Raw genomic sequence first — 26,929 nt, forward strand, 5'->3', positions numbered from 1 at the left:
CAGAAGAGTCTGCATTCCTGTTTTGGCCCCACAGTGCCAGCCCTGGGAGCCCAAGTCCATAGGGCCAGGAGGCTTTCAGGCTCCTGCTGCAGAGTTTGCAGCACAGGCTAGACAGACCCGAAAGGGACAAGCCCCCCCGAGGGCTCTTCCATGAGGAATTGGTCATGGCTCTTGCCTCTCTCGAACAAGGAGCAGGAGCGACAAACCTGGGTGGAGGATTCGGTTGACCTGTTCTGCTAGCGGGGTGGGAAACAGGATCAGAGCTTGGGAGAGACAGAGAGAGACGTGCAAGGCCAAATTCTTCCTGATACTTCAGCTGGAAAACAAGGCCCTGCAGCATGTCTGAGGAAACCATGTCTGCTCCTGGAGCCTAATGTGGAGGCTCGTCAGCAGACTAGGTGAGTGCTGCCTTGCCAGGGCTGGGGCTGTCACACACCTTCAGTGTGGCTGGGCGTCCTCAGGGAAGTGTCAGAGCTCCTTCGGGCAGAGAACACTTCAAAACCTGACGCCGCGGATCCCCGCAGCCAAGCGCTGAATGGCAAGGGGCTGAGCCAAGCTTCAAAGCATCATGCTAGTGTGTCCCAGGAACGGTTTCCTAGGAGAGGCGATTCTCCCGTCCTCCTCTATGCACAGCATCCCCCTACCCCACTGCGGGCGTCTCTTACTCTCTCCATCTTGTCTCCATGGAGAGATACGATGGCCCTCAGCTCTTCCTCTGCGGCTCTAAATCTCTCCAGGGTGGGTGTTGTCAGACCCTGCACGGCTGTCATCAGCAGGGCGTGGAGCGGGGCTGAGGAAGGGTGCTCCCCGAGGGTCTGCAATGAACAGGGACAAAGCCTGTGGGGACTGAGTATTTCCCTCGGGCAGCTGCCCTGGAACAGTCTGTCCCCGGGGGAGGCTGCCAGCACCGAGGGACCCTGGAGACTCCGGCTGAGCCCGTTTCTTAAAAAGCCTCCCCAGGTGCCAAGGTTTCCTCAGCCTTTCGTCCACGCTCTGTCCCCCTCTCCTGAGAAGAGACGGGAGGCTCTCGGGCAGTGCGGGGACCCCAAGGGCCACCCCATTTCCTCCCTCTCTAGCCCCTCCTCCCAGGACGCCCAGCTGTTGCTGAGAAAGCCTCAATGTCCTGCAAAGCCGATTCGAGTTGCTCCTTGTGTGTCGCCGAGGGGTCACTGGAGAACCTGCCCCATGTCCCATCCCACCCCGAGCGCCTGAGGAGATTGGCTCAGCAACTCTGGCAGCCCACAGTGTCTGCGAGGAAAGGAGTGAGAATAGGGCCCAAAGGGAAACGCCCTCTCCCTTCCCCACCCCGCAGCGTGAGGCGCTGCCAGAAAACAGGCAGGAATCGCCGGCAGGAGAGAAAGTAGCTGAGACTGAAGGAGCAGTCTGCCTGGCTGAGGAGAACCCCAAACCGTGGGCCTCCGGGGCCAGGCTCCTGTGGGTCAGAACTCACTGGGCACAATGTTACTCCAGGGGGCCTGGTTCCGGGGTCACCTCAACCCAGGGCCTGGGGTGCTGGAGGCCTTTGCCCTGGTGTCTCAGGGCAGCCCCTGGGGATTGCTGCGGCTGGCCTGCGTGGCGCTGGATTAGCACCGTCTGTCCTGGATGCCCGCAGCTGAGGACACAGCAGAGCACACCGGAGTGGCCGACTCGCCTCCACACTCCAGCCCCCCGGCACCTCAGGAGCTCCCAGAATTGCAGACTTTTGTATGCGCTGCAGGGTGCCCTGTCACTGACAGCAAGAGTCACAAAGGCGTCGAGGTGCCTTTGTGACTCGGACGGAGCCAGATGTTGGCAGGCGGGATCGAACCTGGGATCTCAATGCAGGAGCCCCTACCACAGGAGCTAAAACCCATGCGGCTGTTAGCTCAGGCTGGAGAGCAGACTCATCGGTTCTGTCTCGAAGTGGTCCTGGTGCCACGAGATGGGCCAGAACCCCACAGCCAGGAGATATGCGGGTCACCCCGACAAGGGCAGGGATGGGCCTGGTCTGACTTTCAGCCGTGCCTGTGGGCCATGGGAAGTGCCTCAGAATCAGGCACCTGAGCCAGACACGTCTGCCAATCCCACGAAGCACCCCTGGACTTCTTGAGGTGCCTAAACCTCCTTGTCAAACTGGGCCTCCTTCAACAACCCAGAGAAACTCGTAAAGACTGGCTGGAGTTGATCACACTTCAAGAGTGTTCCTTTTCAGCCCCCTGAGCAAGGGGCAGGTCGTTCTCCTGTCAGAGATCCCAGCTCTGGGAGATATGAACACACACAGCAAGGGGTGCTTTCCATGAGCACAGCCACACAGTGTCATTACCATCGTCCTAGGGGAGATGCTCGTTAATGAGGAGACGGGAGCGCGCTCTTCTTCCTGCTCTTCTGGGCTCCCTTTTTCCCACTTCTCCTTCATCTCCGACGGCTCCCTCTTCGTCCCTGCAGCAGAAAGAAACATTCTTAACATTTTGCTTTTCCATGTCTTCTCCCTGGTTTCCAGAGGATGGAAGTTGGGCACAGAGCCCTGAAGTGAATTGCCCCGGGTTGGACTGAAGGTTGTTGGCAGAGCTGAACAGAGAACTCCGATCTCATGCCTCTTAGCCGGGGGCTTTAACCAAACAAGACTTCTTCTTACCTCGGGGCCAGTTTCTTTTCTTTTCTACTCTTCCTCTCCTCTTGCCCACCTTTCCCGTCAGTGACGGGCAACAGGCCTCATTTTGCATTTAACCCCCCAAGAAGGAATGACTCAGCTTTGGTACGGTTCCCAGCTGTGACCTGCTGAGACCTCGGGAGCATTCTCCTGATGAAAGGGACCCGATCCAGGAGAAAAGAAATGATTTCCTCCAACGTCCAGCCTCTCTGTTCCCCTTACAGCCTGGAGTAATGTTAGTACTCCCCTCCCCACAGTGCCAGAACCCAAGAGGGGGTGACCTGACATTGTCAGCTCTCCCCACCTCAGCGATGGACTTCTGCCACCCTCTCCAAGAGGATCCGGCACTAAATGGATTCCAGAGTCTGAGGTACCCATCACTGTCCCATGAGACGGCCCTGATGTGGAAGTGTAAGGGGACTGTTGGCCCCTTACTCAAACTCAGTGGGGTTTTTGGTTGTCTAGGTCCCAGTCCCAAAAGGAAGGGGAAGGGTGGATGGGAAACCAGGACTCTGATACTGACAGTCCTCAGGGGCCATGGGGAGAGGCCAGCGCTCCAGGTCAGCCTGATTGAAAGGGCGGGCAGGCTAATGACAGAGTCAGGGGGTCAGAAAGGTCCCCGTCCTCCACGTGAGCTGGAATAGCCTGGCTCAGGCAGCGTGGGGCCGAGCTAAGGAGAGAGCAGGGGCCCGAGCTGAGCTGGGGAGCAGAGGCGGGCCAGCCAGCGGGGCAGAGAGACAGCCCAGGGAGAGCAGACCCTGGGCTGGGAGCAGGGCTGCAGCCACAGAGCCAGCGGGGCCGGAGAAGCAGCCCCGGGGGCTGGAGGCAGAGCAGCAGCATCCGTGCTGAGGCAGGGTGGAGCCGGAGCTCAAACAGTGGGGCTGGGGCTGGGGCTGGGGCTGGGGCTGGGGCTGGGGCTGGAGCAGTCTGGAGCTGGGTGCGGAGAGCAACGGGGGCCAGCCAAGGGGGGACCCTGGCAAAGGGCCCAGCGCAGAGAGGCACCCCCAGCCGAGGGTCCTTGCAGGCCAGACTGGGAGGGGGATCTGAACCCAGCGGGAAGGAGGGTCCCACTCCCCAAAGCCCGGAGGGGTGTGGTCACCACCAGAGCAAGTGTCCGACCCGCTGCATCCCTGCGGCACAGCCAGGGCCGGAGAAGGGGCCTGGGACCTACAAGGAACCAACTGTGAACGGCCCTGACGTTCCAGAGACATGGTTTGTGACGTTCCCTGCCACAGAGCGGGGTGATGTGTTTTCTTTCATCTTTCCCATTGTTCCTTATTCTTTTTTACATTAATTGCTGATTAAATAAACTGTATTTGCTTTAAATCGTATGTAATGATCAGTGGGTCAGGGAAGCGCCCAGTGCAGAGAGAGCACCCCGGAGTCGGGACACCGTAGCCCCTGTCCTGGGTGGCCACAGCAAGGTTGGGGGTCGAGCCCCCCAGGAATCGTGGGCCCAGCCTTGTTGAGGACTCTGCCAGACAGGAGAGTGGAAGGGGAGTCCTCCAGGGCAGGGAGGCCTCTGGGGAAAGGAAGTGGGAGCGAGGACTCAGATCCTTCCTCTAGCGCACTTCACCGGAGTAGTGCAGAAGCCAGGAAAGTTCCCCACAATAGCGGGACCGTTCCCCCGCTTCCATAAGGCTTGTAGAGTGACTGGTGAGAGTATTCCTCACATGCTCCTTGCTAACCATGTGGTTTGTATCCTCACCTGTAAGATCCAGTTCAACTTTGTCTTGCTTCTCCTGCAGCTTCTCCTCCTCTGACTCCACCTGGTTCTTGGCTGCTTTCTTCTTCTTCTTCTTCTTCTTCTTCTCCTTCTTCAGGGAAAAGCACGTCCACCTTCTTGGAGAGGAAACTGTTCTCTCCTCATCGCTATCTGCCATTGAGTTGTCAGACTGGCTACAGACACAGAGTCTTTTCATGCCTGACAGGATCTTCCACGAGCATTTGCTTCTCGTGGGCTTCTCTGGCAAGGCCTGTTCTTGCTGGCTGATGGCAGAGCATGCCTCCATGGCTGCAGGTTGGACGACCACTGTGTGCACATGGCTCTCTCTGTGCTCCCAAGAGGTGAGTCTTTGAAAAAAGGAACGAAGCCTGGAATAGAATGACGGAGGAAATGGGTTTTTCTGTCCTACTCTAAAGGAAGGGAATTAGTCTGCCCAGGATTCCCAGATCCAAGAGAGTGGTCTTTTGAAGCCATCTGCTCCTCTAATAGCCACGACTGGTTCATACAACCAAGAACATAAGCAACAAAAGACTGGCCACACTGGCCCAAACGAAAGGTCCATCTAGCCCTGTAGCCTGTCTTCCGACAGTGGCCAGTGCCAGGTGCCCCAGAGGGAATGAACAGAGAATCATCAAGTGATCCATTCCTGTTGCTCACTCCTGGCTTCTGGCAAACAGAGGCTAGGGACACCATCCCTTCCCATCTTGGCTAACAGCGATTGATGGACCGATCCTCCATGAATTTATCTAGTTCATTTTTGAATCCTTTTTTGTTTGAAATTTGCTGCTTATTAACAAAGGCTTCAATGGGGGCACTTCGATTTGAACCAAGGACCACTTAATGTGCAGTCAAACACTCTATCACTGAGCTCTACCCCCATGACTAGACCCAGCCCCAGGTGAAGACATTTGGGACCATGGTGAAAGAGGAATTCTTCTGGGAAAGTTCCAGGGCCCGTGTTATGCAGGAGGTCAGACTAGATGATCAGGGCTGGCCTTAGAGCCTTTGAAACTGTGAATTTATGAACCTAAAGTTGCCTTTAACGGCTAGGATGAAAATTGCTGCTCCTGTCCAAGAGGAGATGCTTTGAGGTTTCCTTGGGGAGAGGCACCAGGATCCCCGTTCCACCTTTGTCACAGTCTTTCTTGGACACAGCACATCACAGCTTCTCCCCTTTTGCTCTATAACAAGAAACCTCCACGCACCAGACCCGTAATCCCGTCCTAGCACAGTCACTGGCTCCAGTTCCTAGCCTGACTCTCACTCCATGGAGCTCACGCCCCCTCTGCCAATGGACAGACATGGAAACAGCCAAGGTCAATTTCTATTTTCTTTGCTCATTGCCGGGGCCTAGTTGCAAAAATGCTTCATTATTAACCCCACTCCTTTGCACACAGAATGTTGGGACTCTGGGAACAGACAGGGCCAAGCTGAAACCAAGAAACCTCTGTTCCCAGAGAAGCCAGGAAAAGGAACAAAGGATTGTCATCTAGAAGGCTTGAGGGTCTGGAAGGATGGATTAGCAGCTGCAAATATGTTGACTTATTCTCAACTATTTCAAAATCTGGACTGTAGTCGCATGGGGAAAATAACCAGTGAACTGGTTAACTGAAGAATTTCCCATACGATTTATAACGTCCAATCAGAACAATAGGCCACCCAAACAATGACAAAGAAATCACAGCGAGACCCATGACAAATTTAGGCTGCAGTTTATTTAAACCCCTTTCCTGGAAAGGAATTGCAGGGGGGATTTGACACATCTATTTTATGTAGCCCAATGGGGGTATAGTAGAATTTGTAGAGAGTTTTGAAGTCTCTCTCCATGAGATTATTTCTGAGAGAACTACCAAGATGGCAACCAGGGGATGGGAGTGGAGCTGGGTCACTTTCAATAGCTTCAGATTTATTTCTTCTGCATATTTGAGCTCATTTATGTGTCTTTCAATCATGTAAATTCTGAGACCGATCTTGTCTCAATACACATACATTAGACAGTCATGACATGAGACAGACGGTTTCTATTCACTACTTGAAGGCAAGGAGACATGGTTTGTGACGTTCCCTGCCACAGAGCGGGGTGATGTGTTTTCTTTCATCTTTCCCATTGTTCCTTATTCTTTTTTACATTAATTGCTGATTAAATAAACTGTATTTGCTTTAAATCGTATGTAATGATCAGTGGGTCAGGGAAGCGCCCAGTGCAGAGAGAGCACCCCGGAGTCGGGACACCGTAGCCCCTGTCCTGGGTGGCCACAGCAAGGTTGGGGGTCGAGCAACTCCAAGGGAAATACTATTGATGGAGCTATCAGTCTAAATTCTACACCAGTTTTTTATCTTCCCTTTAGGTTATACCCATGGAAATTCACCCATACTAGTCTGTTGAAAGATAAAAGCATCGAAATCTGCCTCCAAAGACCGGGAAAGGCTGAAGCAGACGGAGAAGGGAGAGATGCCCACATTCAAATCAAAATGGAACGCTGAGACCTGACTGTTGCAACGCTGGCCCCCACCCGTCCCTGCACCGGGGGGGCCAAGCTGAACCTGAGAAGAGCCAGAATTGACCAATGAATATTGCCAAAGAGCCCCAGTAACACGCCAGCAGCCCCCCATCCACCACCCCCTCCAGCCCCCAGCACCTCCCGCCCAGCGGCAGCCCCCCCCGTCAGCGCCTCCCCCTCCCTCCCCACTCCTCCCGCCCGCCGCAATCGGCTGTTCTGCAGTGCGCAGGAGGCTCTGGTGGGGAAGGGGCAGGAGCGAGGTCATGGCAGGCTCGGGGGAAGGGGCAGGGGACTAGGGGGAAGGGGCGGAGAGGTGGCAGGACCTGGGGCAGAGCAGGGGGTTGAGCACTGAGCATCCCACAGCGTATTGGAAAGTTGGCATCTGTAGCTCCAGCCTCGGAGTCCGGGCCTGTGCAAGGAGCCGCGTATTAACCTCTGATGAGCCGCATGCGGCCCCGGAGCCCCAGGTCGGCTACCCCTGCCCGAAGGGAAGGAGGCACCAACCTGTCATGTGCAATCGAAGGAGCAGGAAAAGAATGTGGGAATTACCTTCTGTAAAAACTCATCTTTTGTCGAAAACCTGTGGAAAAAGCTGATGCAAGAAGTTGTTGACAGAGGGATAGTCCGCGTCTCTCAGCAGCTCCTTGGGTCACCAGCCGTTGTCAGCCAAGGCAGTTGGCAGACTGAAGGCAGGGCAAGAATGCTGAGGCCGAACAGTCTTTGCTGTTGGCATCCGTGACCTCACAATCAACTTAAGCATCAACACACACAGACCCCCCCCCCACCCAGAGAGACACACACACAGGAGCTGGTAACATTTACAACATGGAGAGATGCACCCAAAATCTCGAGGACTTTTGATTTGGGGGAGGGCATCATCGGAGCTGACTGCATGGGTGCCCCGAGGCTGGAGCAGCCATGGGGAAAAATTAGTGGGTGCTTAGCACCCACCAGCAGCCAAGCTCTGCCGTTCCCCAGAGCATCTCCCGCTGACCAACTCCTCCCCCACCCTCCCAGGGCCCAATATTCCCATTGCTATGACTGCTTGCTGTGTGCGCCACGATCTCTGTGAGAGTAAGGGGGAGACGTTTATGGCGGGCTGGGAAGTTGAGGCAAATCGCCTGGCCGCTGGATATGCGCAGCCAGGCACCAGGGCGGTTCGAAGAGCACAGCAGGGCGCGTTGCGCATCAGACAAGCTTTGAAAACCCAGTTTCATGGCTGGCCAGGCTACGGGGTAACAGTTCTGTTTGTTTCTCCTTGATGAAAACCTGCCCCCTTGGTTCTCTCTACGTCCCTGTAAGCCAACCGCCCTCCCCTCCCCACTTCGATCACCGCTTGCAGAGGCAAGAAAGTCATTGTTTCAAATTCATGCATTCTTTATTAATTTGTCACACAAATAGAGGGAGAACTGCCAAGGTAGCCCGGGTAGGTGGGGGAGGAGGGAAGCACCGGCTGGGGTGCACTTCAAACTTCTTGAATGCCAGCCGTCTGTTGCTTGAGCAGTCCTCTGGGGTGGAGTGGCTGGGTGCCCGGAGCCCTGCCCCCCGCGCTCTTGGGTGTCTGGGTGGGGAGGCTATGGGGCTTGGGGAGGAGGGCGGTTGGTTACACGGGGGCTGCAGTGGCGGTCTGTGCCTTTCCTGCGCCTCAAGCATACGCCGGAGCATCTCAGTTTGATCCGCCAGTCACCTCAGCATTGCATCCTGCCTCCTCCCATCATGCTCCTGCCACCTTTCCTCTTGAGCCCGCCAGCTTTCCTGTTGCTCCCGGCACCTGTCCTCGCGTTCATTTTGTGCTTTCCTGGGCTCTGCCACTGTCTGCCTCCACGCATTGGGCTGGGCTCTTTCAGGCTGGGTGTACGGCACGAGCTCAGAGAACGGTTCATCGCGAGTGTGTTTTTTCCCCTTCTTATCTGTGCCAGCCCCTGGGACGGAGATGCGAGTGGCAGCCTTGAAACATTTGCAGCTGCCGGAGGGAAAAAAGGGAGAGTAAAACTGAAAGAGACACACTGGCCATTTCAAAGGAGGGGCTGATGTTTTCGGGTTAATGCGCAGCACAAACCCAACTAACCGCCCCCCCAACACACGCCCCCCCTCCAATTCTCTGGGATGATCGCTTCTTCCCTCCCACCGCCGCATGGCTAACAGGCAGGATGATTTCTTTTCAGCCACAGGCAAACAGCCCAGCAGGAACGGCCACCTCTGAATGTCCCCTTAATAAAATTCCCCAATTTCAACCAGCTGACCGTGAATGATGTCACTCTCCTGAGGATAACACAGAGAGATAAGTTTCAGAGTAACAGCCGTGTTAGTCTGTATTCACAAAAAGAAAAGGAGTACTTGTGGCACCTTAGAGACTAACCAATTTATTTGAGCATGAGCTTTCGTGAGCTACAGCTCACTTCATCGGATGCATACCGTGGAAACTGCAGCAGACTTTATATATACACAGAGAATATGAAACAATACCTCCTCCCACCCCACTGTCCTGCTGGTAATAGCTTATCTAAAGTAATCTTCAGGTTAGGCCATTTCCAGCACAAATCCAGGTTTTCTCACCCTCCACCCCCCCACACAAATTCACTCTCCTGCTGGTGATAGCCCATCCAAAGTGACAACTCTTTACACAATGTGCATGATAATGAAGTTAGGCCATTTCCTGCACAAATCCAGGTTCTCTCACTCCCTCACCCCCCTCCAAAAACCCACCCCCATACACACACAAACTCACTCTCCTGCTGGTAATAGCTCATCCAAAACTGACCACTCTCCAAGTTTAAATCCAAGTTAAACCAGAACATCTGGGGGGGGGGGTAGGAAAAAACAAGAGGAAATAGGCTACCTTGCATAATGACTTAGCCACTCCCAGTCTCTATTTAAGCCTAAATTAATAGTATCCAATTTGCAAATGAATTCCAATTCAGCAGTTTCTCGCTGGAGTCTGGATTTGAAGTTTTTTTGTTTTAAGATAGCGACTGGACAGTCTCTACGTAAAAGAATAAATGGACACAAATCAGATGTCAAGAATTATAACATTCATAAACCAGTCGGAGAACACTTCAATCTCTCTGGTCACGCAATCACAGACATGAAGGTCGCTATCTTAAAACAAAAAAACTTCAAATCCAGACTCCAGCGAGAAACTGCTGAATTGGAATTCATTTGCAAATTGGATACTATTAATTTAGGCTTAAATAGAGACTGGGAGTGGCTAAGTCATTATGCAAGGTAGCCTATTTCCTCTTGTTTTTTCCTACCCCCCCCCCCCCAGATGTTCTGGTTTAACTTGGATTTAAACTTGGAGAGTGGTCAGTTTTGGATGAGCTATTACCAGCAGGAGAGTGAGTTTGTGTGTGTATGGGGGTGGGTTTTTGGAGGGGGGTGAGGGAGTGAGAGAACCTGGATTTGTGCAGGAAATGGCCTAACTTCATTATCATGCACATTGTGTAAAGAGTTGTCACTTTGGATGGGCTATCACCAGCAGGAGAGTGAATTTGTGTGAGGGGGTGGAGGGTGAGAAAACCTGGATTTGTGCTGGAAATGGCCTAACCTGAAGATTACTTTAGATAAGCTATTACCAGCAGGACAGTGGGGTGGGAGGAGGTATTGTTTCATATTCTCTGTGTATATATAAAGTCTGCTGCAGTTTCCACGGTATGCATCTGATGAAGTGAGCTGTAGCTCACGAAAGCTCATGCTCAAATAAATTGGTTAGTCTCTAAGGTGCCACAAGTACTCCTTTTCTTTTTTTACAGAGAGATAAAGAACGGATGTTGCTTGAATGCCAGCAAACACCGGGACCACACGCTGCCATGCTTTCTTATGCAATGATTCCAGACTACGTGCTAACGGCCTGCCGTGGGAAAGTGTCCTACCATGGAGGACGCGATAAGGCTGCCCTCCCCAGAAACCTTTTGCAAAGGCTTTGGGAGTACCTCCAGGACAGCAACATTGAGATGTCCCTGGAGAATTTCCCCTCCATCCCCAGACACGTGAACAGACTTTTCCTATAGCTGTACTGGCCGCAAATGCATCCCAAGTCTTCAGGGCAAATTAATCATTAAACACGCTTGCTTTTAAACCGTGTATTATATTTACAAAGGTACACTCACCAGAGCTGCCTTCTCCGCCTTCAAGGTCCTGGAGCCCGGGTTGGGAGGGTACTGTCTCCAGGGTGATCAACAGTTCCTGGCTGTCAGGGAGAACGGTTTCTCCACTTGCCTGGTGTGTGCTATCTTCAACCTCCCCCTCTTCATCATCTTCCTCGTCCCCCAAATCCTGTGTCGTGAGATGCCCTTGCAGGAGTCCAGGTACAGGGGTGGGTAGTTATAGGGGCACCCCCGAGAACTGCATGCAGCTCAACATAGAAGCGGCATGTCTGGGGCTCTGACCCCGAGCGGGCATTTGCCTCTTGGGTTTTTTGGTAGGCTTGCCTGAGCTCCTTCAGTTTCACACGGCACTGCTGCGGGTCCCTGTGATAGCCTCTGTCCTTGGACATTTTTTCAAATATTTTGGCATTCTGTCTTTTGGAACGAAGTTCTGATAGCACGGATTGGTCTCCCCATACAGCAATCAGATCCAGTACCTCCCGTTCGGGCCATGCTGGAGCTCTTTTGCGATCGTGGGACTCCATGGTCACCTCTGCTGATGGGATCTGCACGGTCACCTGTGCTGATCAGCCTGCCCCGCTGGCCAAACAGGAAATGAAATTCAAAAGTTCGCGGGGCTTTTGCTGTCTACCTGGCCAGTGCATCTGAGCTGAGAGTGCTGTCCAGAGCGGTCACAATGGAGCACTGTGGGATAGCTCCCGGAGGCCAGTACGGTCGAATTCCCTCCACACTAACCCAAATTCGACCCGGCGATGTCGATTTCAGCGCTAATCCCCTCGTCGGGGAAGAGTACAGAAATCGATTTTCAGAGCCCATTAAGTCGACAAAAATGGCTTCTTTGTGTGGAGGGGTGCAGGGTTAAGTCGATCTAACGCTGCTAAATTCGACCTCAGCTCGTAGTGTAGACGAGGGCTAAGGGCTTGTCTCCACTTCAAACACCACTGTAGCACAGCTGTGTGCCTCCATGGAGACACCCCCGTGCCAACGGAACGCCATCACCGGCTGCGGAGAGCTGGGGGACGGACGAATTCTCTCCTGGACCGAGCACTGTCTCCGGGTCGGGGCGCGGGGGGAGGAGGGACGTCTGTTGGCTCCGCTAGGCTGCGCAGGGGTCTGGATTTCACCCTTCAATGATGTCGTTCTGTCAACCTCATTTTCTAGTGTAGCCAGGCCTAAGTAAGACACCTCCACCCCCAGCCTCTCTTTTCCCTTCCGTATCTCTTTTTCTTTCTCCTATCCCTCTCCTTCTGCTTCTGTTCAATCAACATTTGACTTAGCCTGCCAAGACTGCATGTTTTGCAACACTGCTGTAAGCCTGTGCCCAGAACGACAGCTAAATGCCATGCCCCAAGCAGCCTGAGCTGAAACAAGTTTGCTCAGTCTCAGAGTGGCTGGAAGGCCTTGTGCAAGGCTTGTGTTTCTCTGACAGTGAAGCTGCAAGAGAATGTCAACACCAGAGGCAGAAGCTGCATCTTCTATCTTTGCTGTTCTTTTCGTTCCCCATTTGGGTGTGTGTTTGCCGTCTCTTGCCACCTAGGAAATGGGATTGGACTTTTACAAGAAACACCACAACAATGACAGCTCCAGCCCACCTCAGCTAACCTCTTCTATTTCCCCAGAAGGACAGCTCTTACCATCTTAAACACCATCTAAGAGACTGTCACATAAGGAACTTTCCTTCTAAAAACTCTCCCAGCTAAAGAGAAAGGGCACAAGGGATGCTGTAAAAAGAAAAGTCGTATTGAATATTTTACATTTCTATTGCTTTAGCTCTTTCTCTTTTTTTCTCTGTATTTTAAGAAAACACTAACAAGGATTTTAGAGGGGTGTTTGCCTTGGGACTAAGCAGGCTGAAGTTTCTAAATACCAAACTGCAAGCCTTGTTTCACCTGTTTAATGTTGGACAGTGACAGGGTCACGTTAACACCTTTGTCTCTCTTTGAGCCCCTTGATTCTCTTTAAATTACCACCAAAGTTCCCACCCCCTGTGTGAGTGGCATGGGGGACTGAGCGTCTTTTCTCCTTTCTCCCCTCTAGGATGTCAGAAGCACCATAGACAGGTGCCTGGCTCCTTCCCCTTCACACCTCATTACTCTGGCCACAGGCTGAGACAAAACAACTATCCCAGGGCACAACTGCAAAGTGGGGAAGGTGACTCGTGGGGTCGGAATCTCCTTTGGTTTATTACAAACCTGGGGTTCCTGCATTTCCTACAAAACTAAAGCGGTTTTCTTAATCGCGTCTCTGCTAAGGCTGCGTCTACACTCCCCCTTGTGTCGGTAGAAAGTATGTGGCTCAGGGGTGTGAATAAGCCACCCCCCAAGTGACACAAGTTACACGGACCAAAGCGCCGGTGTGGACAGTGCTATGGTGCTGGGAGAGCTTCTCCTGCCAACATGGCTACGGCTGCTCGTTGAGGGTGGAGAGCTCCCTCCCGTCGGCTTCCAGCGGCTCCACTCGAGACTGCCACTGTAAACTCCCCAGTGCAGCCACAGCCTTAGGGCAGGGACGATGCCCCGGGACTCCAGGGACACAGTCCGGGCCTGTCACCTCCAGGGCACTGGGGTTCTCTTCTGCCCAAGGCAGGAGTGAGCAAACGTCTGTAGGACGTGATGACCGTTCAGAAACCGGTGAGGAATGAGCTGGTTTGAGGGGAGTTGATCTCGGTCCAGTTGCAGGTGGGCAGATGTCCACAGAACAAAGACCAGCAGGAACATTGGAATCTATTGGTCACTGAAGGATGGAGGCCGAGGAGTGAATTGCCCGCAGGGACTGAACTCCCATCCTGTCCTCAGAGCTGGTCTCAGTCAATCAGGGCTGAAGCACATTGACGGGACACCTCGGGGAAGCTTGCCCAGCCATTGCTGGGGCTGTAGCTATTCTGTGGCTGGCTACACAGAAATTCATTCTCCAGGCCCCTCAATTCAGCATTTTGCAGTGGCAAGAAATTCATAGTAAAATACAAAAATAAAATAAATCATGATTATTTGGGGAAAAAACCTGTTTCTTTCTTGATGTGAAAAAGGAAAGTTCCAGCAGCTGGAGGACACGTCTCCTGACCGGGAAATCAGACCTGGTTATTGGTGCCAACAAATCAGTGATCTGAAGGAGACTCTGAGGAAAATCAAAGGTACCGAGAAGGGAGCTAGGTGGGGAAACTGAGGCACGCGTCTGGGACTTTCGGAAGTGTCAGGTTCTGACCAATTAGTTGCAAGAGACGCGAACATAAAACTGAAACAAATCAGAGTGAACCAATAAACCATAATTCCTGACTCAGGGGAAGAGGCTGGGGCGGGTGCGGGGGGAGAGCAGTGTTCCAAGGCAACAAAAATAGCAAACGGTTCATAATCTGTAGTCATTTGAATGTGATTCATTTTTCCACTGAGAAGTTTCTCTGAAGGAATGAGAAATCCAGGGTCCAGGTGAAGGGAGCCGTGTCCCATTCTCCCGGCTGACAGTCCAGTCATGGCTTAGTCCTGTTTATAAAGAGAGACAAGAGACAATAAAAACAGGGGAATCGAGCGAGACAGTCAGGACAGGGGAGGATAAAGCAGGGAGGGGCAGAGCTGGGCTCTAACTCCCAGCTGGCCTTGGTCAGGTCAGTGAACCTCTCCCTGTCTCCCTTTACAGTGGGGATAGCAACAATTACAGGCCCCACAGGAGGGGGTTGGTTTGATGTTTAACCACATGGCTAAGCAACGAGAACCCGAAATCCCCCTGTGCTTTGGGAACCAGGTCTCCTGTTTGAATTCTGTGTTTCAGAGGACTTCAGGCCTGGGCACTGTGATTATTTACCAGTTTCTCGGGCCTTAGGGGGTCACGTCACTCACAGCTGTGAGGGCCGAGCGGTTAAGGCGTTGGACTCAAAATCCAATCGGGTTTCCCTGCGCAGGTTCAAATCCTGCTCACAGCGAGGCCTGTGTTTTAGCCACACTTGCTCACCAGGGCAATACATCTCCACCGGCCCTGAGACGCTCTCCATACACTCCCCACCCCAGGTAAACCCTGTTCTGCTCCTTTCATGGGGATGCCTGGGATGGTGCCTCACGCTGTGTCCCTGCGGTCTCAGCTCCCGAGGCCTCTGCCCCTCACCCAGCGCCCCCCGGCTCAGCCCCACCCCTGGGTGCTGCTCCTCTCCAGAGCGTGGAAGGAGCTGAGCACGGGCAGCACGTATCAGAAGCCAGGGGAGGCTGAGCCTCCCCCAAAAGGCCGTCCATGCGGGGCGGAGACGCTGGGAATGCGGAGCGGGTCTCCCCTCCGGAGGCCCGTGGGCCGCACTGGAAGCGAAGCTCCAGAGAAGTGGGGGCCTCGCCTGCACTCCGCTCCCCTCTGCCTCTTAGCCCGATGCCCTGCTCTTGCTCTGCCTCTTCCCATCCCCCCTCCGCCTCTTCCCCCAAAACCTGCGCCCCACCCCCCTCGGCCTTTTCCACCGCGGCCCCGTCTTCTCGTGCCTCTTCCTGTTCTGCTCCACCTCCTTCCCCAAGGACCCCCCTGCCCCCCGCTCACCGAAGACAGAGAAAAGGGATGGGTGCCTGGCCCCATGGCCCCCCGGCAGCCCCCCTTCGGGGAAAGGGGCAGAGAGGAGCAAGCAGGGGGTGAGTGGAGTCCTGGGGGAAGAGGCGAAGAGGAGCGAGGGGCAGGTAGGGGGACCTCGGGGGCCAGAGGAGTGAACAGTGGGTGGGCGGGGCCTCGGGGGAAGAGGATGACCGGGGCGGAGCCTCTGTGGCAGGGCCATGCTCTAGGCGCCGGTGGCCCCCCAACTTCTCGGGGTCATCTGAAACCCAGGATGAAGGTGACACAGGGCCTGGTTCCTCTTTGGGCTAAGATTCCATAACAGCTCTCCCTTCCTGGCAGTGTGAAGGGGCTGGACAGGGGCATAAAGCCCTCCAGACACGGCCGGAGACAGGGAATGGGCCGTCAATGCGGAAGAGAATCAGGCCCAGAGTTAGACAAGGGGTGCAGAGAATATTCTGGATTCAGGTCATTGCACTTCGCCCTTGCTCGAAATGCTTCCTGTATTTTCTCCATTTCACTCCCTGACTCTCGATCTCTGCCCCTTTCCCCGTTTCGTCCTCAGAATTAGCACGTTCAGCCAGTTAATCGCAGCAATCCCGCCATAAGACGGCAGCCTGAAATCTCAGCTCTCCCCCGCCCCTCGCACGAGACCTGCTGCCAGCTGAACTGGAGAAAGAATGGGGAACGTCTCTGGCAGAGGGTGTGAAACAGACACCCGGAAAAGGTGAGTTTTCACAGGGATTTCCTCAAAGTAGGAGAAACTTGGGGTCCCAGTTAGTGCCCAGAAAACCCTTCAGGGATCAAACAAACCAGAGGCTCAGCCCACTCTGATCTGGGCTCCACGTGGGAGTGAGCAGGGGGCTGCTGAGACACACATGGACTGCTGGGCACGCACGGACTGTGGCTGGGGAGGGGGCTGCCAGACCTCCCCCACAGACTGCCACTGAGGGAGGAGGGGGCAGTTGCACAGACCTGCAGTGACCACGCAGATTGTGAGGTTTGCTGCCCTCCTGTCTCCAGTGGGGCTGAGGTTACTCCCTGAGCCTGTTGGGCTCCACCTCTAACTCTCTGATTCTCTCTCATCCCTACAGTGACCATGACCAGGGTCAGCAACCTTTGGCTCCCGGCCCATCAGGGTAAGCCGCTGGCGGGACAGGACAGTTTGTTTACCTGGAGTGTCCGCAGGCACAGAGCCCCACAGCTCCCAGTGGCCGCAGTTCACTATTCCCTGCCAATGGGAGCTGCAGGAAGCAGCAGCCAGCACATCCCTGGGCCCGTGCCACTTCCCGCATTGGCCTGGAGCAGTGAACCATGGCCCCTGGGAACTGTGGGGCTCCATGCCTGTGGATGCTGCAGGTAATCAAACCGTCCCGGCCCACCAGTGGCTTACCCTGACTGGCCACTGTGTCCATGTACAGACACGTTGCCAACCCCTGACTGTGACTCTGGATCCAGACAGGGATCCTCCCCAAATCGGCCTGTCTGAGGATTGGAAAAGTGTTAGATGGGGACACACCTGTCAGAATCTGCCCAACAAGCCAGAGAGATTTGACTCTAGGGCCTGTGTGCTGGGCTATGAGGGGTTCACCTTGGGGAGAGGTTACTGGGAGGTGGAGGTGATGGATGGGGAGTACTGGGCTGGGGGTGGGGGGGGCAGAGAATCTGTGCGGAGGAAGGAATGGATCAGACATTTCCCTGAGGAGTGTGACTGGGACCAGTACCAGGCTCTCACCTCCCCTCTCACCCTCCTGCCCCTGCCCCTGCCCCGGCTCCCTGAGAGGATCTGGGTTTCTCTGGACTATGAAGGGGGAATGTGGAATTTTTTGATGCTGATAACGAGGCTCCAATCTTCACTTTCCCAACAGCCTCTTTCAATGGAGAGAGAATCTGCCCCTGGCTCTGGGCTGGGGCAAAGTATCCCAGCTCAGACTGTGTCCTGAGACACCAGGGGAATATCCCATGGGGGACTATCAGCTGGTCTTCTGTAGTCTCTGGTGTCCACCTCACTATGATCTGGGAAGACTCCCATCTATCACTCTAGCAGAAACCTCTTCTATCCCCTTAGCTCCTAGCCTCTATGATCCTGAGAGTAAGTTATCTCAGTGGGTCGCTCAGTCCATTGTGAAGCCAGGTGCCTGTGGGAGCAAACAGGGCTGGGTCAATGTGTTAGGAGTCCACTGAACCTCCACACAGAGCAGTGGGAACTAAAGACAAAACCTCGCTTAACTTTGCAGAAGGTTTTTCCCGCTTATAAGCGTGATGGTGCACCGTAGCCAGTACACCGGGGACTGACCCAGCCATCTCTAGAGCGAGAGCCGGCACTGCTCCAGAGGTCTGACTCCTGGGCTGAGGCTGTAGCAGGCTCCCCCTCTATGGCCTGGGCAGGGAAAGGGGCTCTAACACATTCACCAGCACAGGGCACAATGACCACAGCACAGACCAGGAGGAGACAGCGCTCATGAAATCTGGTGAACAAAGAGACAAACACAGCCCGGGCAGCCAGGAGATAGTGGGAACATGCTCTTTGGCAACATGGAACATGGGAATCTTTGTTGGGGGTGGGGAAGAAAAGAGTCAAAAGAAACATGAAAGCCCCAGTATATGTGTAACCCTTCTGCCAGGCCAAGTTGATAGCAGCAAGGGCCGGGTTCAGTGCACAGGGGTCCCCCCTCATCAAGGCAAATGCAAAACTGGCTTGAGCCCCCACCCAGTGACCTGGGAAAATCCTACACACCCCCTGGGCGCCTCAAAGAGGCAATACTTCCCCTCTCGCAAGCACAGAGTCTCAGTGTAGCAGAGAATCTTTAATAACATGAGGTAAACGACATCAGCATTAAATTGGGAAAACACCACAACTAGTGTTCATTAACCAAACCATGAGCAAAGACCCCCCCCCCCCCAGCAAATTGGGCCACATCCTTTCCCCCCCTTGGGTTCTTGAGTCCCACAACCCAAACGTCTCTTGAGTCCAGCAATCCAAAAAATCACCCAAAGTCCAAAAGGTCAGGCCCCAGAGTTCAAAAGTTCATCTGCAGAGTGTTACTCCCCAGTCCGGCTAAAAATGTGCCTGTGGGGGGGGGAAGAGGTAAGGGTCATCTTACGTGACCTGAAGCTGACTGCCCCACAGCTCCACAGGGCTCCGCTGTCTCACGAACAGCTCCGCTCCACTCCGTCATCTCACGAACAGCTCGGCTCCACTTGCCGTCTCACAAACGCTCCGCCAGCCTATCCACAAACAGCACCACTGCACTCTAGATCTTCCAGCTCCCCACTACTTGACACAGTGCTCAGTGATTCCAGCTCATAGCAGTGGGAGCCTTAGTGCTGGGGCACCCTAAGACCAAAGTGAATTCAGCACAGTACCTGAAACTCTTAATAGACCCAAAATTAGCTCTGACATTCCACAGCAGGGAGAGACAGAGGTGCAATTGGTGTCAATCCTGCCACCCAGGTAAACATGCCTCACAAAGGGGTCCCCACCACCAGGTACTAATACCTGTCTCAAGCCTCTCTCAATTCACAGAGTTTTGGAACCAATGACCCTTGCCTAGCGAGTGCTACTTAGTTGATGGTGAGTCCCTCCATCATAACAAAAGGCCAAGTGCAGTTCCAAGCACAGTTCCCATAATCAGGGTAATAACAATTTATTCTTCCTGCCCCAGTAACAGAGACAATGGGGATCCCACAGCAGCCAAAGTGACCATTTGGGCAGCTACGGCCTCATTCTAGGCGGGGTGGGTGTGTCTATGCAAATGAGATCGGCCCCTGAAGTTCTTTTCCACACCTCGCCACCAGATGTCAGGGTGGAGCCCATCCTGACTCTGCTTACATCTGTATTTGAAGATAAGAATTTGAGCAACCCAAATAAAAACATGCGGAGTTCCGTCAGCCCCTCCCACCTTCAAATAGCTGTGCTGCGGAGGCAAAGCCCAGAACTCACCACAAAGCCCACACACCAAATCCCCTCTCACACATGGAGTCAGTCTCCGTTGTAGCTTAGGGGCACCCAGAGGCGTCTCTCCTCGGCTGGTCTGCACCAGCCTGGTAGCAGCACTGCTCCACCTTGTCCCACCCCAGTGAGGAGCTACTGGATCCAGGTCTGTAATTTCAGCTCAGCTTTCCCAGCTGGCTGGGCTGGGGCACTGTGAAGTCAGCTTGCTCTGTGGTCTCTGGTCCAGCTGCTCTCTGCTGGGGAGTCAGTGCTGCTCCAGTCAGTCCTCATGTAACCTCTGCTCTACTCCACCACCATCCAGCCAGGCCGATTCCTCCATGTGGGGCTGGGGGCAGGGGAAGAGGTTTTCAGAGAGCAGGGCTCTGGAGGAAGGAGAAGGCTAGAGACAGCTGTCAGGAAGCAGGACTATGTGGGAAAAGGGGCCTGGGAGAAGTGGGAGAGAGGTGAAGGGAGACCTCAGAAAGCTGGTCTCAGATGGGAGACGGGAGGGCAGGGAATATTGGAGGAGGATTATTTCATGGGGTATTGAATTAATGATGATTAATTTCTGTGATAATTATAAATATTTATATATGATGGGCCAAAGATATTTATTTTATTGATTACATTATGTATTTGTATTTATTATATTAATTTCTTTAATATGAGAATTTATTTTTTATATTTTCAACTTGAAATTATCTCTGGAACATTTGGCAGGGGAGGCAACAGTTCAAAAAGTCAAACATTCAACCCCAAACCAGAATTTTTAAAAATATGTATATCTTAAAATTCTCCTGAATTTTAGGCCAATCTCGTGATCGTTGGTGGCGTTTTGAACTCTGAGGCACTAGTGGGCAGAAGACAGTGGGGCTGGAGTGGGGAATCTGGGAATTGAATGGAACAAAATGAATAGAAGTGAAAAGGAAAAGGCCCCGATGGTCAGACATATTTAGGCACCTAACTCCCTTTGAGATCAATGGGAGTCAGGCACTTAAAATCCTTTGAGGAACTGCTTGACCGTGAGATTTGTAGATTCCATTGAAAGTGATGGTGTCATTTGTTATTTAAAGAATTCATCACTTTAATGCTTTAGTTGAGGAGAAATGTAGCCATTTCAGTGCCTTGAAAAAGTGCTTTGTACAAATGTTGTTCCTGGTTTCTGTTCTGATTATTAAATGATCCCTTTCGAGGCATTCAAATCCTGCACATTTCCTATGAATCAGTTTAAAATAAAGTTATTTTCTGCCTGGTGAATTTTCCACTTTTTTGTTTTGTTTTGGCCAGGAGCAGGTACGCTCAGGGGATTAGAATAGCCACTGACAGACAGCGTGGCCGTGGGAAGGGGGAAGACAGGAAGCTGAAGCTGTGGTTGGTTGTTGCATCATTTTTTGTACCTCCCTGGCAGGAATGCAGCTGTGAGCATGGATGGGTGAGTTAAAAGCCTGGGGGGCAGAGAGAGCTTCCACCAACATGGCCTGGATGAAAAGAGCAAAAGGTGAAGAGAGGTTAGACCAACATGGCAGCACCCTGCCGGGACTCAGAACTCAGTTATTTAAATCCCCCTATTGAAGTTGTGTCATAATGGATCACGCAATATGTAATGGAAGTGGTCCCCTCTCACATTTGGGTTTCCGTCTGGTGGTTCTTCTGGCTGTGATTCAGCAAGATCTTGGGTCTCTGGGGCTGTGGCCTGGTCTACATGACAAGGTTAGCCTGATGTCAGCCTATTTGTACATGTCTCTGTCAAGCTGTCCTGCCATGGCTCCAGACCATGCGTACCAACCTTCAGGCAGACTGTTAGTCAGCAGGGCACAAACCCCACATTGGCAGGGAGTTCTATACTTAGATTTCACCAACCGATTATCAAATGTAACCTCCTCAAACATTACAACAGCCTTAGCCTGGCAGTCCCCTTTAATGCCCCAGTCTCTCCTGCCTTAAGCATGCCTTTGTGATAGATGGTCCCTTACACCACCTATCACAGCAATATTCAGGTTACGCCCAGTCCCAAAGGACCAGTCATTTGCCCTAGATCAGTTGCACCTTAGATCTTACACCAAAGACAATGCTTAAACCCAATCTTATAATAAAAACTATCTAAAGATGTATTAACTAGGGAAAGGAAATAAGAGAGTTATGTGCAAGGTTAAAGCAGGTGAACAGAGATACACACAAATGAGTTCCAATCTTAAGTCTCAAAAAGTAAAAGAGGCTTCTATAATAAGCACACTCTAGATGTCCTTTAGGGCTAGTCCAGACCAAGCACTGGGGACCTTTTGCTTTACGCTTAGTAATCCTTGCCCCTCAGAGTCCCAGCAACATAAGAGATAAAGTTCCTCCTCGTCAGGGCTTTTTATTCCATCCCCCCCTTCTGCTTTGAATCGCAAATTCACTGTTGGGAGGAATTCACTTGAACGTCTCCTCTTCATGGTGGGCAGATCAATCAACAGTCTTTTGTCCCCTGAGGTTGCAGAATGGTTTGTCTGGTGTCAATGGGCCTTCTTTGTGGGTGATTTAGAGTTACAGAGCAACCACCTAAATATCACCTTATAACACGGGACACAGATATTACGAGTGAGACTAACACATGCAGAAGCTTACAAGCTTTTCATAAAGTCCAAACACTAAACATATTCTTATAAACTCTAATCCCTGTTTTAACAATACTAACAGACTGGTGCGCCAGATGGGTTCCAGCTCTGTGCTTGGCAATGTTCAGCTGACACCTAGGGGCTTTGGCATGAGCTGGCACGTGGTCTGCCAGCACCACAATAAACTTTCAAATTCCACTTTACAGGGGTCCTGATGACTGACAGCCTTGCTTCTCACTGCCCAGTGTATTTTGTGCAGCCATTGCTGTACCTGTAACCTGCTCCCTTTTCCCAAGTGCTCTATTCAGTAGGGATCCTCCCAGCACCCCTCCAGGCACTGTGAATCCTTCACACCCTGGAGACTGAACAGACCTCGGCTGTGTGTTCTAGATCCCGGGCTGGACCCTGGAGTACAGGGCAGGTCTGAGTTCCACTCCCACCACTGGGGAAGTGAACTGGAAGACTGTCTGGGCAACTGCAGAAGTCAAAGGATAAGGGCACAGGACACCTCTTGAATGGAAGAGATTTTGAAGGACTCTGCCCCAAAAGGCGAAAACATATATAGTGACCTGGGCAAAGGGCCAGGTCACAAAGAGGCAGCAGCAGCTCCTGGAGTGAGAGAGGGGCTGCAGACTGAGACTGACGGGCAGAGATGCAGCGAGCAACTGCAAGAAGGAGCACGGCCACAGACAGCTATTCCTCATGACAGTCAGGAGACGGCACCAGGTAGTGTGACTAGAGCACACCACCATCAGGTGCCATTGTTGGAGCACAGGAAAAAAGGTGCATTTAGCCTGAAACTCAAACACACCCTTTCTGGGTGAGAGCGTCTAACCACTTCGACAGACATTATCAAAGAGGCTGCTCATCTCCGTCCCCCACCACGCCTTTCCCAGGCTAAATTTCATTCCTGCTGGGACGGTGCCCCCCATAATGCTTTATGGAGCTGTGCTTATGAGTGTACATGTGACATAACTGGAATATGTTTTATGCTAGATATGCCATGTAACCTATCTTTACAAAGGCTCCGGTCTACTGAATGTATTCCTCCTATTCGTATGCATGGATCATTTGTATATCTGAAGTTACGAGCATTGGCTCTGTGCTTGTATTGAAAGTGTTTGCTGTAGGAAGCACATCAGGCAAATTTGGTCAACATAGTGTGAAGGGGTTATTCACGTAATTGGGAGCACTTATCTAACAATGGACTTTGGGAGACGCCAATCCACATCTGAGCTTTCCTGGGAACGTTCAAACTAACACGTAAACAATGGCATTAGCCTGCCAAAAACTGAATCATTCATAGACATGTGACTTGACCAGGTGACTGCAAAACTCCATCTGAGGGGTTTCCACTCAGAAGAGAAAGACTATATAAGCACCTGGAAACCTCTCCATTTGGTCTTCAGCTGGCTCAGATGATAGCCTCTCCACCCCAAAGAGATGCCTGAAAGGAACTGGAACAAAGGACAGTAACTACAGGGGTGGGAGTGATTGCTGGACCCAGATGAGGAAGGAGGCTAGTCTGTCAAAGAAGCTTATTGGAACATCTCTGAGGGTGAGATTTTCCTGCATTTAGTTTCCTTCTGTATTAGGCTTAGACTTGCGTGTTTTCTTTTATTTTGTTTGGTAATTTACTTTGTTGTGTCTGTTTTTACTTGGAACCACTTAAATCCTACTTTTTATATTTAATAAAATCACTTTTTACTTATTAATTAACCCAGAGCAAGTATTAATACCTGCGGGGGCAAACAGCTGTGCCTCTCTCTCTATCAGTGTTATAGAGGGCGAACAATTTATGAGTTTACCCTGTATACGCTTTATACAAAGTAAAACGGATTTATTTGGAGTTTGGATCCCATTGGGAACTGGGTGTCTGGGTGCTAGAAACAGGAGCACTTCTTAAGCTCTTTTCAGTTAAGTCTGCAGCTTGTGGGGGACGTGGTTCAGACCTGGGTCTGTGCTGGAGCAGGCTGGCGTGTCTGGCACAAGGCCGGGTACTGAAGTCCCAAGCTGCCAGGGAAAACGGGCTTAGAGGTAGTCTCAGCACATCAAGTGGCAGTCCCAAAGGGGTTTCTGTGACACAACTCATCACAGTGGCGTAGTCGAGCAGGATCTGTGCACAGCTGATTGCTTTGAGACACTGGTGGTGATTTTAAGTGAGTTTCGGGTGTGGTGGCTGGAGAACAGACAAAGTGGTTACTGGTTTGTTATTTTCTGTTTGTTTATTTAGGGTGAGGGAAATAAGCACAAGAAAGCAGGAAAATGACTACCGGTGAGGCACCTACAAAACTAGAGGTGGCCAGACTGGAAGCAGAAGAGAAGGCAAAGGACCGCGAGTTTCAACTGAAGCTCAAAGAAGCAGAGACAGCCAGGGAGGAGACTGCACACACAAGGGCTACAGAGGCACGGGCAGCCATGGAGGAAGCTGCTCACAAAAGAGCCATGAAACTCGGGCAGCTGGAGGCTGACCAACAAGGCAGGAGAAGGAGCGAGCGAAGCAGCTAGCCATGGAGTTAAAAGACAGAGAAATACAGGCCCAGAGGGAGGCCCAGAAGCATGAACTGACTGTTATGGAGTGGAAGAGACAAAGCCCTCCAGCAGCTGGCTCCACTTCCCCCAAAATCCACAAATGGGAACGATTATATCCGCAGTATGGTGAGTCCAGTGATATTGCCAAATATTTCATCACCTTTGAGAGACTGTGCACCCTCCATGCAATCCCTGATGATCAAGAAATGACTATGTTGATGGCAAAATTGATTGGAAAAGCTCTGGATATATTCAATAAGATTCCTATTGATGATGCTTCAAACTATGGTAAATTTAAGGAACTGATTTTAAAACAGTTTCAGATTACTCCTGAAACCTAAAGGGTTAAATTCAGGAATCTTAAAAGGGGATCTGGATTGAGTAATGTGGCCTATGTAAATGAAATGAGAGATTTGTTAGACAAGTGGGTGAGGGGAAAAGGCATTACAAGCTTTGAAGGAATGTGTGATTTGGTTACTCAGGAACAGTTCCTGAATATGTGCAGTGATGATGTAAAACAGTATTTGTGGGACAAAAAGGTGGATGGAGTGGGTTGATTGGCTGAGTTTGCAGACTCTCTTGAGCCGTCACAAGCTGCAATTAAACATGAACCACTGGCAGAGGGGTACAGGGTTGAGGGAAAGCAGAATCACCATTTTACCCCTGGGAAAAAGGAAGCGGGGTGTTCACCTCCCCATCCTCCTGTTACCCGTCCCAAATTTCCTGTGCAAGCAGAGGAGCCCAAGAGGTGCTCTCATAGTAAGTCCACTGAGCACCTGAGGAATAAATGTCCCTCGCTGAGTGAGAACAGGCAGCAAGTAACACATGAAGCTGCTGCTTCTCAGAGCCAGGCTACTGCTTCTTTCCACACAGGATTTGTAAAGGTTGCTTCTACACAACCAAGCAGCGTGCACATGCATGCTGTTAAACTTAATGGCAAAGTACTCCACGGTTTAAGAGACACGGGTGCAGAGATTTCTGTGGTCAGGAGGGAGACCAGGAGAAGGATTTGTTGCCAGGGAAAATGGCAGAATTAGAACTGGCGGGAGGTTACAAAGTCCTTGCACCTTTAGCTACAGTGCACATGGAAACTGGTGATTTGCAGGCTGAACTGACTGTTGCAACAGAAGCACGCAATTTTGCACCATTTCTACTGGGGAATGATATCTTTGATGTGGCAGAATCTGTCCTAGGGTTTGTTAGCAGCAAGAAGGAATCTTGTGCGGAAAGCTCCAGAGGGGAGGATAAAGTCACATGTTCTGCTGGGGAAATAAGGGAGTGTCTCTTTAATTCCTCTATAAGAGTGGAAAATGCAGCTTTGAGGGAAGGGGTGGTCGAAAGCAGTTCCGGTAGCCCTGGGGCTCAAGGCAAGTCCCTGCGGAAGTGGCTGGATAAAGCCAGCTCCTGTCCTGTCATCTCTCTGGGGGTGGGGAGCATCCCACTGAGGCCATCCCAGCTGCTGGCTGCCAGGAAGCTGCAGGTCGACAGGGGGACGGGTCCTGCCCTGGGGTGCACAGAGGCATGTACCCCAAAGGTGGAAGTTGGGGTCCTGGTGACCGCTGCGGTGGGAACAGACCCCGGGGACTCTGTAGCTGGAAGGAAGCCCAATCTGAGTTGCGGGGGGGCGGGGGGGGGGTTTGCTGGCCAGCGAAGGGTCTGTCACAGCTGAGCTCACAGCTGGACCAGGGTCACCTTCCCTATTTGGGGGACCACAGGAGTGTCTGACCCAGAGGGGAGCCCAGAGAGGGAAGCCCAGACGGACACAGCTCTGTGACACTGAATCGTTTGTACATTAGGTTGCTTTGGCATGTTTTGTTTTTCTTTTGACAAATCCAGGTGACCTATTATTTATCATGCTTTTATCCTCTAGGTGCTCACAAATGGATTGGGTAATAATTTGTTCCAGTATCTTTTCAGGTATCGAAGTCAGGCTGACTGGTCTATGATATCCAGGGGCCGCCTCTTTGGTCCTCTTTTAAAATATAGGTGCTCTGTGTGCCCTTTTCCTGTCCTCCCGGACCTCACCCGTCCTCCTGGAGTTCTCAAAGATAATTATTAATGGTTCCAAAATTGCTTAAGCACCCTAGGACGAATTACATCAGGCTCTTCTGACTTGAATACATTGAACTTATCTAGATATTCTTTAACCTGTTCTTCCCCTTTCTTTGTGGATGAGAGAGAGATGTTTGAATCTCTGTTTCTCTTTCTCATCTCTAGAAACAGTGTAGCCCCAAGGAGTAGCTGATCTGTGGATGCAGTCAGAACAGGAGAGGGGAATGGATGTGGGCCAGAGGGCTGAGTAAAGACATTCAGAGATATCCTGTATATTTTAGAACAGGCCTGAAAATTCATAAGTTTTTTACTTCATGTAATCAATTCTTGTCCACTATTTCCC

General features: G+C 52.0%; 2 long non-coding RNA genes and 1 other non-coding gene across 3 annotated transcripts; 2 read left to right on the forward strand and 1 right to left on the reverse strand.

Annotated features, from left to right (window-relative positions):
• Positions 1 to 8,282: 8,282 nt before the first annotated feature.
• On the reverse strand, positions 8,283 to 19,519 carry LOC144272003 (uncharacterized). The gene is made up of 3 exons (XR_013347479.1): positions 19,418 to 19,519; positions 18,579 to 18,811; positions 8,283 to 8,819 (listed from the first exon to the last, which is right to left on the reverse strand). It is a non-coding gene; the product is annotated as an uncharacterized LOC144272003 (long non-coding RNA).
• Positions 14,794 to 14,875, forward strand: TRNAL-CAA (transfer RNA leucine (anticodon CAA)). Its single transcript has one exon. It is a non-coding gene; the product is annotated as a tRNA-Leu (tRNA).
• Positions 19,446 to 26,129, forward strand: LOC144271999 (uncharacterized). Its single transcript, XR_013347475.1, has 4 exons — positions 19,446 to 19,574; positions 20,696 to 21,118; positions 22,209 to 23,560; positions 24,236 to 26,129. It is a non-coding gene; the product is annotated as an uncharacterized LOC144271999 (long non-coding RNA).
• The last annotated feature ends 800 nt before the right edge of the window (positions 26,130 to 26,929 follow it).

The sequence above is a fragment of the Eretmochelys imbricata genome, chromosome 11 (assembly GCF_965152235.1).
Source record: "Eretmochelys imbricata isolate rEreImb1 chromosome 11, rEreImb1.hap1, whole genome shotgun sequence".
Taxonomy (NCBI): domain Eukaryota; kingdom Metazoa; phylum Chordata; order Testudines; family Cheloniidae; genus Eretmochelys; species Eretmochelys imbricata.